The sequence below is a fragment of the Geotrypetes seraphini genome, chromosome 1 (genome assembly GCF_902459505.1).
Source record: "Geotrypetes seraphini chromosome 1, aGeoSer1.1, whole genome shotgun sequence".
Classification (NCBI taxonomy): Eukaryota; Metazoa; Chordata; class Amphibia; order Gymnophiona; family Dermophiidae; genus Geotrypetes; species Geotrypetes seraphini.
In genome coordinates, this window is record NC_047084.1 from 406,749,712 (window position 1) to 406,759,876 (window position 10,165).

The following is a 10,165-nucleotide window of genomic DNA, read 5'->3' on the forward strand; positions in this document are numbered from 1 at the left end:
AAGAGACATCTTTTTTTAAACTGAAGGTAAAGAATTTTAGGATGGTGATCAAAACATTAGTTATACCCATAATCCACTGGTTAAGTGTAGGACAGGATTAATTAATTGAGGGTCCCTAGGTACACAAGGACACTGGGCTCCCTGCCCCGCCCTCACTCCACCATGCCCCACCCTATGTATTTACTTCTTTATTTCCACTTTATTTCTTTTATTTTAAAATTCAAAACAAAGATTATCATACCCGTGCCAGTGTACAGTTTTTCTTCTATGCAACCTCCAAACCTCTCTGAACAAAACTCGCCTTCCTTCCTAGAGGAAGAGATCTTCAGCTGGCAGGGCTTTGGGAAGCCCACCAATTTATATTTTGCATTTGGGTAGGAGGCATGGGGCATAGCTGGAAGAAAATTTAGTGCCCATCATTTTATTGGACTAATACAATAATACAATAGCTTTCAGAGGTTAAAACCTCTTTCTTCAGACCAGTAAACTATACTGCTGTTACAGTATCCTTGTCCTGACCTGAGGAAAGGAGTTATGGTCTCTGAATTTGTAAAAAAATGTATTAAAATTAGTTCAATAAACAGTATAATCTTATTTCCATTTTCTATTAATAAACAATTATCAACACAGCTACAATAATACCTTATCCTAAAGCAAAAAATAAATAAAACAAATAGAAAATTTTTTTTACCTTTGTTGTCTGGTTTCTGCTTTCCTCATCTCATCATTCTCTTCCATCCAATGTCTGCCCCTTCTAGAAAATGTTTGTCTCCCTCTGCCCTCTCTGCTCCTGCCTCCTCCCCCACTTGGTCTAGCATCCATCACCTTCCCTCTGTTCCCCTCATAGTCTGGCATCTCTCTCTCCTTCCCTACCCCTGTGGTTTTTAGCATCTCTTCTCATTTCCTTCACTCGGATGTGATATCTCTGTATTCTTCCCCGTTCTTTGGCATCTCTCGCCTCTCTCTTCTCTTTCCTTTTCTTCTCTGGTCTTCCTTCTCTATTTTCTGCCTCTGTGTAAATTAAATTGTTTCTTACTATTCAGCCCTCGGTTTCTTTCTTTTCACATGTCTACTCACAGCTTGCCACCCCTTTCCTTCACCCCTCCACTATCTTCTTCCCCCCATCCAGCATGTGGGAAAGCAGTAGCAGTGGTAAGGAGGTGAGGGCTGGGCACAAATTCTCCCCACTTCCATCATCTGCCCTGCCCTTTTCTCCCCACATCCATCATCTGTCCTCCCTTCTGTCTCCCTTCTCCCCACTTCCATCATCTGTCCTGCCCTGTCCCTTTCTTCCCACATCTATCATCTGCCCTGCTCCCTTCTCCCCACTTCCATCATCTGTCCTGCCCTGTCCCTTTCTTCCCACATCCATCATCTGCCCTGCTCCCTTCTCCCCACTTCCATCATCTGCCCTGCCCCATCTGCCCTGCTCCCTTCTCCCCACTTCCTTCATCTGTTCTGCCCTGTCCCTTTCTTCCTGCATCCATCATCTGCCCTGCTCTGCCTTGCCCCCTTCTCTCTCTCCCTTCTCCTTAGGCCCATCTCACTACTCACCTTTCACAGATTTTTTTATTTTAGAATGACGACGCCCCCCCCCCCCGATCAGCAATGCGGGCCCCCCCATCGATGGAAAGTAATACAAACGAGCAATGCGAGTAAGAAAGTCAAGGGGAACTAATTTTGCAAGCGGTGCTGCTTGCCCAAAGCTTCCCTCTGACACGCTCAGGTGGAAACAGGAAGCTGCGTCAGAGGGAAGCTTTGGGCAAACAGCACTGCTTGCAAAATTACAGTTCCCCTTGCCTTTCTTACCCGTGTTGCTCGTTTGTATTACTTTCCATCGATGGGGGGGGGCCCACGTTGTTGATAAGGGGGGCCCGTGTTGCCGCTCAGGGCGGGCTGTGTTGCCGATCGGAGACCCATCACCATTAAAAAAAAAAAAAATACCCTCCATCGGGCCCCCATGACCATTTCGGGCCCTAGGCATGTGCCTACTGGGCCTATTTGATTAATCCGTCCCTGGTTAAGTGGTCTAGGTGACTGCCTAGGCTATGCATGGGAAAGATGGACAACAGGGATGCACACTATTACTTGGGATCAGGACTTTAGGCTGTTCCCAGTGCATCCCAGGAGCTGTTCTAGACACGGTCTGGCTCAGAGCATTCCTTCCTCAACGTCAGGAGACTCTTATTCATCTCTGCCACAAAGTGTCTTCCTTGACTACAATTTCAGTAAGACACTGATGTTTCTCCTGGGTCACATGGCTTCTACAGTTCACCTGACTCCTTTTGCCAAACTTCACCTCAGAATTCCTCAGTGGACCCTGGCATCTCAGTAGGCACAGGCTTGTGACCCACTTTCTCAACACATCAGAGTGACACCTTTGTTGAGACAGTCTCTCTACTCTCTTCCAATCTCTCCAAAGGTTTATTATTTTAAACCCCTCCTCATCAGAAGGTCCTCACCACAGATTTTTCGACCTATGCTTGGGGGGCTCACCTAGATGGTCTCCATACTCTAGGCCATTGGTCCAGCATGGATCATCAGTGTCACATCAATCTGTTGGAACTCCTTCACGACCAGGTAGTCCTCATTCGGACGGACAACCAAGTCACCATGTACTATGTCAACAAGCAGGGAGGAACAGGATCTGTCCCTCTTTGCCAGGAAGCTCTACAAGTGTGGGATTGGTCATATGCTAGATGTAATTTACTTGGATTTCAGCAAAGCCTTTGATACAGTTCCTCATAGGAGGCTGTTGAACAAACTTTAAGGGCTGAAGTTAGGACCCAAAGTGGTGAACTGGGTCAGAAACTGGCTGTCGGACAGACGCCAGAGGGTAGTGGTTAATGAAAGTCACTCGAAGGAAGGAAAGGTGAGTAGTGGAGTCCCTCAGGTTCGGTGCTGGGGCCAATCCTGTTCAATATGTTTATGATTGACATTGCTGAAGGGTTAGAAAGAAAAGTGTGCCTTTTTGCAGATACCAAGATTTGTAACAGAGTAGACACCGAAGAGGGAGTGGAAAATATGAAAAATGATCTGCAAAAGTTAGAGAAATGGTCTAATGCCTGGCAACTAAAATTCAATGCAAAGAAATGCAGAGTAATGCATTTGCGGATTAATAATAGGAAGGAACCGTATATGCTGGGAGGAGAGAAGCTGATATGCACGGACGGGGAGAGGGTCCTTGGAGTGATAGTGTCCGAAGATCTAAAATAGGCGAAAAAATAGTATGACAAGGCAGTGGCTGCTGCCAGAAGGATACTGGGCTGTATAAAGAGAGGCGTAGTCAGTAGAAGGAAGAAGGTGTTGATGTCCCTGTACAGGTCATTGGTAAGGCCCCACTTGGAGTATTGTGTTCAGTTTTGGAGACCGTATCTGGCGAAGGACGTAAGAAGACTTGAGGCGGTCCAGAGTAGGGCGACGAAAATGATAGGAGGCTTGCGCCAGAAGACGTATGAGGAGAGACTGGAAGCCCTGACTATGTATACCCTAGAGCAGTGGTTCCCAACCCTATCCTGGAGGACCATCAGGCCAGTCGGGTTTTTGGGATAGCCCTAATGAATATGTATGAGAGAGATTTGCATATAACTGAGGTGACAGGCATGCAAATCTGCCCCATGCATATTCATTAGGGTTATCCCAAAAACCCGACTGGCCTGGTGGTCCTCCAGGACAGGGTTGGGAACCACTGCCCTAGAGGAAAGGAGAGACAGGGGAGATATGATTCAGACATTCAAATACTTGAAGGGTATTAACGTAGAACAAAATCTTTTCCAGAGAAAGGAAAATGGTAAAACCAGAGGACATAATTTGAGGTTGAGGGGTGGTAGATGTTAGAAAATTCTACTTTACGGAGAGGATAGTGGATGCCTGGAATGCGCTCCTGAGAGAGGTGGTGGAGAGTAAAACTGTGACTGAGTTCAAAGAAGTGTGGGATGAACACAGAGGATTTAGAATCAGAAAATAATATTAAAAATTGAACTAAAGCCAGTACTGGGCAGACTTGCATGGTCTGTGTCTGTATATGGCCATTTGGTGGACGATGGGCTGGGGAGGGCTTCAATGGCTGGGAGGGTGTAGATGGGCTGGAGTAAGTCTTAACAGAGATTTCGGCAGTTGGAACCAAAGCACAGTACCGGGTAAAGCTTTGGATTCTTGCCCAGAAATAGCTAAGAAGAAAAAATTAAAAAATTTAAATTGAATCAGGTTGGGCAGACTGGATGGACCATTCGGGTCTTTATCTGCCATCATCTACTATGTTACTATCCTTCATAACACCTTCTTCAAGGAGCGAAAAACTGGCAGACAAATTGAGTCGTCTTCTACAACCTCACAAATGGATACTCAATTCCTTGCTTCTTCATCACATTTTTTCTCAGTGGGGAACTCCTCAGATAGATCTATTCGCGTCTTCCCACAACAACAAACTGCCTCAGTTCTGCTCCAGGATATACTCGCCTCACTGACTGGAGGCAGATGCTTTTCTCCTGGAGTGGATGCATCTGTTTCTCTATGCGTTCCCTCCATTTCCTCTCATTCTCAAGACACTTGTCAAACTCAAACAGGAACATGCCACCATGATCCTGATAGCTCCTCGGTGGCCCAGGCAACCTTGGTACTCCCTTCTACTTCAACTCAGCAGCAGGGAGCCACTGCTTCTACCAGTTTTTCCCTCTCTGCTTACACAGAGTCAGGGGTCATCCCAACTTGCAGTCTCTACACCTGACAGCTTGGTACCTCTCAACTTAACTGCCACTCTACAGTTTTCTCAATCTGTACAGGACATTTTAGAGGCTTCTAGGAAGCCTACCACTAGACAATGCTACAATCAGAAATGGACTAGATTTTCTGCTTGGTGCACCACTCATCACAATGAGCCTCAATCTACTTTGTCTTCAGTTTTGGATTACCTGTTCCATTTGTCTCAATCAGGCCTCAAATCCACATCCATTTGAGTCCATCTCAGTGCCATTGCTGCTTTCCATCAGCCTATCGAAGGGAAACCCCTCTATGCTCATCCAGATTTATGAAAGGACTTTTCAATCTCAATCACCTCTGAAACTGCCTCCAGTGGTTTGGGATCTCAATGTTGTTCTTGCTCAATTGATAAAGCCTCCTTTCGAACCAATGGATTCAGCTCATCTTAAATATCTCACTTGGAAAGTGGTTTTTCTCATTGCTCTCACCTCCGTTCACAGGGTCAGCGAGCTCCAAGCTTTAGTTGCAGACCCATCTTTCACAGTATTCTATCATGACAAGGTGGTTCTCCATACTCATCCTAAATTCTTACCTAAAGTGGTTTCAGAATTTCATCTCAATCTATTATACTTTCAGTGTTTTTTTCAAAGTTTCATTCTTACCCTGGAGAAACAGCTCTTCACACACTGGACTGTAAGCGTGCTTTGGCTTTCTACTTGCAATGCACTCAACCACTTAGATCTGCACCTCAACTTTTTGTCTCCTTCGATCCCAACAAGTTGGGACATCAAATTTCCAAGCACACCATCTCAAACTGGTTAGCTGCTTGCATCTCTTTCTGCTATGCTCAGACTGTAAAGCATCTACAGAATCAAGTCACAGCCCACAAAGTCAGAGCCATGGTGGCATCAGTAGCTTTCCTCAGATTTACTCCTACTGAGGAAATCTGCAAAGCTACTACTTGGTCCTCAGTTCATACATTCACTTCTCATTATTGTCTGATACTTTTTCCAGACGGGATGGCCATTTTGGCCAGACCATTTTACATAATTTATTCTTCTAAGTTGCCAACACTCCCACCATCCTATTTTGGTTAGCTTGGAGTTCACCCACATGTGAGAATATGCTGCTTGCTTGTCCTGGGACAAAGCACAGTTACCATAACAGATGTTTTCCAGGGACGGCAGGCAGATAGATATTCTCACAACCCACCCACCTCTCCTGGATGGCTTCTCTGCTAGCTATCTGAACTGAGGAGAGACGCACCCTACGCTAGGCGGGAAGGCACTTGCGCGGTGCAGCAGTCACAAACTTTCTGAAGTTCTAAGTTTCAAGTTTTATTAGGATTTTATATACCGCCTATCAAGGTTATCTAAGCGGTTTTACAATCAGGTACTCAAGCATTTTCCCTATCTGTCCCGGTGGGCTCACAATCTATCTAACATACCTGGGGCTATGGAGGATTAAGTGACTTGCCCAGGATCACAAGGAGCAGTGCAGGGTTTGAACCCACAACCCCAGGGTGCTGAGGCTGTAGCTTCAACCACTGCGCCACACACTCCTACAAGCAAATCTGCTTGTGAAGCTGTCCGCATCTAGGTTCCGTGGATGACGTCATCCATATGTGAGAATATCTTCCTGCTGTCCCTGGATAACACCTGTTATGGTAAGTAAATGTGCTTAATCTCTCCCTTCAACTTCCAAAGGCTTCTACACTATTTTCCTTCATTCTCTACCTTTCTGGAAGCTTGTAGCAATTGTGTGATTTCTTAACAGGTGCTAGAAAACAGCAAGTTCACAGAAAGGCCACTAAAGAAATTGACTCTAAGATTCCATTACAGTTCGATGTGGTTTACAACTTGAAGAAGCTGAGACAGTCTCAGGAATTACAAATTTAAAATTGTACAGTACAAATCCTCTCGTATAAGAATTTATCAAATAGATACGTTTTCAAGAGCTTTCTAAAATGTTAAGAACGTAAGAATTGGCGCTGCTGAGTCAGATCAGTGGTCCATTGTGCCCAGCAGTCCGTTCATGCGGCGGCCCTTAGGTCAAAGACCAGTACCCTAACTGAGACAAGCCTTACCTACGTACATTCTGGTTCAGCAGGAACTTGTCTAACTTTGTCTTGAATCCCTGGAGGGTGTTTTCCCCTATAACAGCCTCTGGAAGAGCATTCCAGTTTTCTACCACTCTCTGGGTGAAGAACTTCCTTACGTTTGTACGTAATCTATCCTCTTTTAACTTTAGAGAGTGCCCTCACGTTCTCTCTACCTTGGAAGAGGGTGAACAAACTGTCTTTATCTACTAAGTATATTCCCTTCATTATCTTGAATATTTTAATCATGTCCCCTCTCAGTCTCCTTTTTTCAAGGGTGAAGAGGCCCAGTTTCTCTAATCTCTCACTGTACGGCAACTCCTCCAGCCCCTTAACCATTTTAGTCACTCTTCTCTGGGACCTTTTGAGTAGTACTGTGTCCTTCATGTACGGCAACCAGTGCAAAAGGAGAGACACCTTTATCTCTAACTGCTGCTTGAAAAGAAAATAATCTGTTGAAGTATCTTTTATATCAACAGTCCTTAATAGAAGGAAAGTCAAAGTATGTCAAAATTAATTGCAAACATTTTGGGACAGCCAGAACTAAATGTTCCATAAGGTAGTCAGCTGTAAGGCCAAACAACACTTTGTAGCATAGCAACCCAAATTTGAAAATGACCCAAGCCTCAACAGGCTACCAGTGTAGCCTGCGGTAGAAAGGAGTGACATGGTCTGATTTTTTCAGGTTAGTGTTAATCATTTATATTGAGCACACACAAAAATTAGCAATACAAAAAGAACAACAATATAAATAACGAATATTAGGCTCAAACAATTTTCAATATCAATCATCAGTCCCACCCTACCAATCACTTCTCCCACCCATCCAACCCCCCACCCAATATCCAGAACAGAACAGATGAATATAAAATAAATATGTTTTAAAGAAATTACCTAAACTATATTCTCCCCTCCCAGAACTGCATAAAAATAAATAAATACAATTTATATATCAATATATAATATATCAATGTGACAAAACATATATTGCAACAATATAATCATTATAAATGTAAACATTATAACAATACAATGCTAATAAAACCCCCTCCCTTCATCTTCCCTCCCCTTTCTCAGAACTGCAAAAAAATTCCTTTTCAATAACAATGAATCAAAACACAACTTCTTGCCGTTGGAGATAAAGAGTAAAAAGGTAGCCAAAGCGTGAGCAACACTCATCCCTTCTTGGTTTCCCAGTCAGAAAGAAACATACTTTCCATAATTAAAAGATGTAGCATATTGGAATGCCAATGACAAAAAGTAGGATGTAATGGTTTAATCCAAAGAGAAAGAATGACTTTCAAGCCTGAAAGTATGGCTTTTTTCAGAAAACCTTCCTCAGACCACTGCCTCCCTCCATGGACCAGGAGCAGCGTGAGTAGAACGTGAGCAGGAAAAAAAGATCTTCCAGGGCGTGGAAGTGAACTCCGCCCCTCCCCACCGACATTGCACCGCTGAGCCAGTGGGAAGGCTCAGTGTGAACGCTTCCCCAGCTTTAATTTAAATTCTATTCACTGTCTCCCTACTTTCCTCGGACCAGCACCTCCCTCCACAGACCAGGAGCAGCGCGAGCAGAGCAGGAGCAGGAAAAAAGATCTTCCAGGGTGTGGGAGTGAACTCCGCCCCTCCCTACCAACGTTGCACTGCTGAGCCAGTTGGAAGGCTCAGTGGGAACGCTTCCCCAGCTTTAATTTAAATTCTCTTCACTGTTTCCCTACCTTCCTCGGACCAACGCCTCCCTCCTTGGACCAGGAGCAGTGCTAGCAGAGCGGGAGCAGGAAAAAAAGATCTTCCAGGGCGTGGGAGCAAACTCCACCCCTCCCCACCAACGTTGCACTGCTGAGCCAATAAAAGGCTCAGCGTCTAACGGCACCTAGCCATTCGGCGCGCTGTCTAAGGCGCGTGTCAAAGGTGCCTGCCTTAGTGAGAGCGCTTTTCCAAAGCGACCTACCAACTCCTTCAAAACTTAATCACAACTACAACATCCACTCCCAACAAACCTTCACACAAAACCAAGACTCTCTACAGCACATCTCTAAAAACTCACACTCCTACCCATCCAGATACAACACAAGAACAACCTAATCACCAAGTTCCACTCCTAATACCGGGAACTGCGGTACCCGGGCGTGGGAGAGCACTCCGCCCCTCCCCGCCGCTGCCAGTCACTGAGCTAGTTGGAAGGCTCAGCGACTGAAGTTTTGAATTTTACTTAGTCCTACAACCCTCATCTTCCCCTCAACGGTCTGGGAGCTACGGCACCTGGGTGTGGGAGAGCACTCCGCCCCTTCTCGCATCTGAGCCAGTTGGAAGGCTCAGCGACTCAAGTTTTGAATTTTACTTGGTTCTACAACCCTCACCTTCCCCTCGACGGACCAGGAGCTGCGGGACCTGGGCATGTGAGAGCACTCTGCCCCTCCCTGCTGCTGCCAATCGCTGAGCCAGTTGGAAGGCTCAGCGACTCAAGTTTTGAATTTTACTTAGTCCTACAACCCTCATCTTCCCGTCAACGGTCTGAGAGCTGCAGGACCAGGGCATGGGAGAGCTACCCAGATACAACAACACAGAACACCCACTCCCTCATCAGACCCTGAAAAGACAACTTAACGCTCAACAAGCCAAGAAGGAAAAATCTTCCCCACAACTACCCACAGCTACAATATACGCCACACTTAGCACCATGATGATGCCTACACTCTGAAAATACCCACAAGCTATCCTACTGATTACCCTGCTCCTAACTAATTGGAAAGCAGCTGCAAACAACATCTCCCAAATACCAACTATAGCAAATTCCAAGGGAATTACTCATCCAATCAGGCGACTCACAATAGACAGAAACTCAAACTATCAGACATACACATACCAACCCGCCCCACAAACAACAAGAAGACTGACAAACCCATACAAGGCCAAAACACAACCCAATCAAAGATCACTCATTTACCCAAAAACAACTCGCAATACACCAATAGACTACACCACTCTCACATGTGCTTATGTAAACATCAGAGCCATAGGCCCCAAGGCAGAACACATAAAGAACTAGATAGAAGAAGAAAACCTAGACTTCCTTTTCCTCACAGAGACCTGGCTTACTTCTGACTCAGACCCCAGAACAACAGAAGTCTGCCCAAAGAGTCACAAGATAACAATGATCTGCAGAGAAAACAAAAGAGGAGGAATAGCCATCATAGCCAGAAACACCATAAACCTAAAAATACAAGACAAAACAACCACATAATACATGGACCTACTAGCGTGTCAACTTTCAAGCTCATCACTCAAAGGTACACTAACATGCATGCTCTGCTACATAACCCCAGGAAACGAACACAGCAAAACCAGAATTCAAAGACTTTATATACT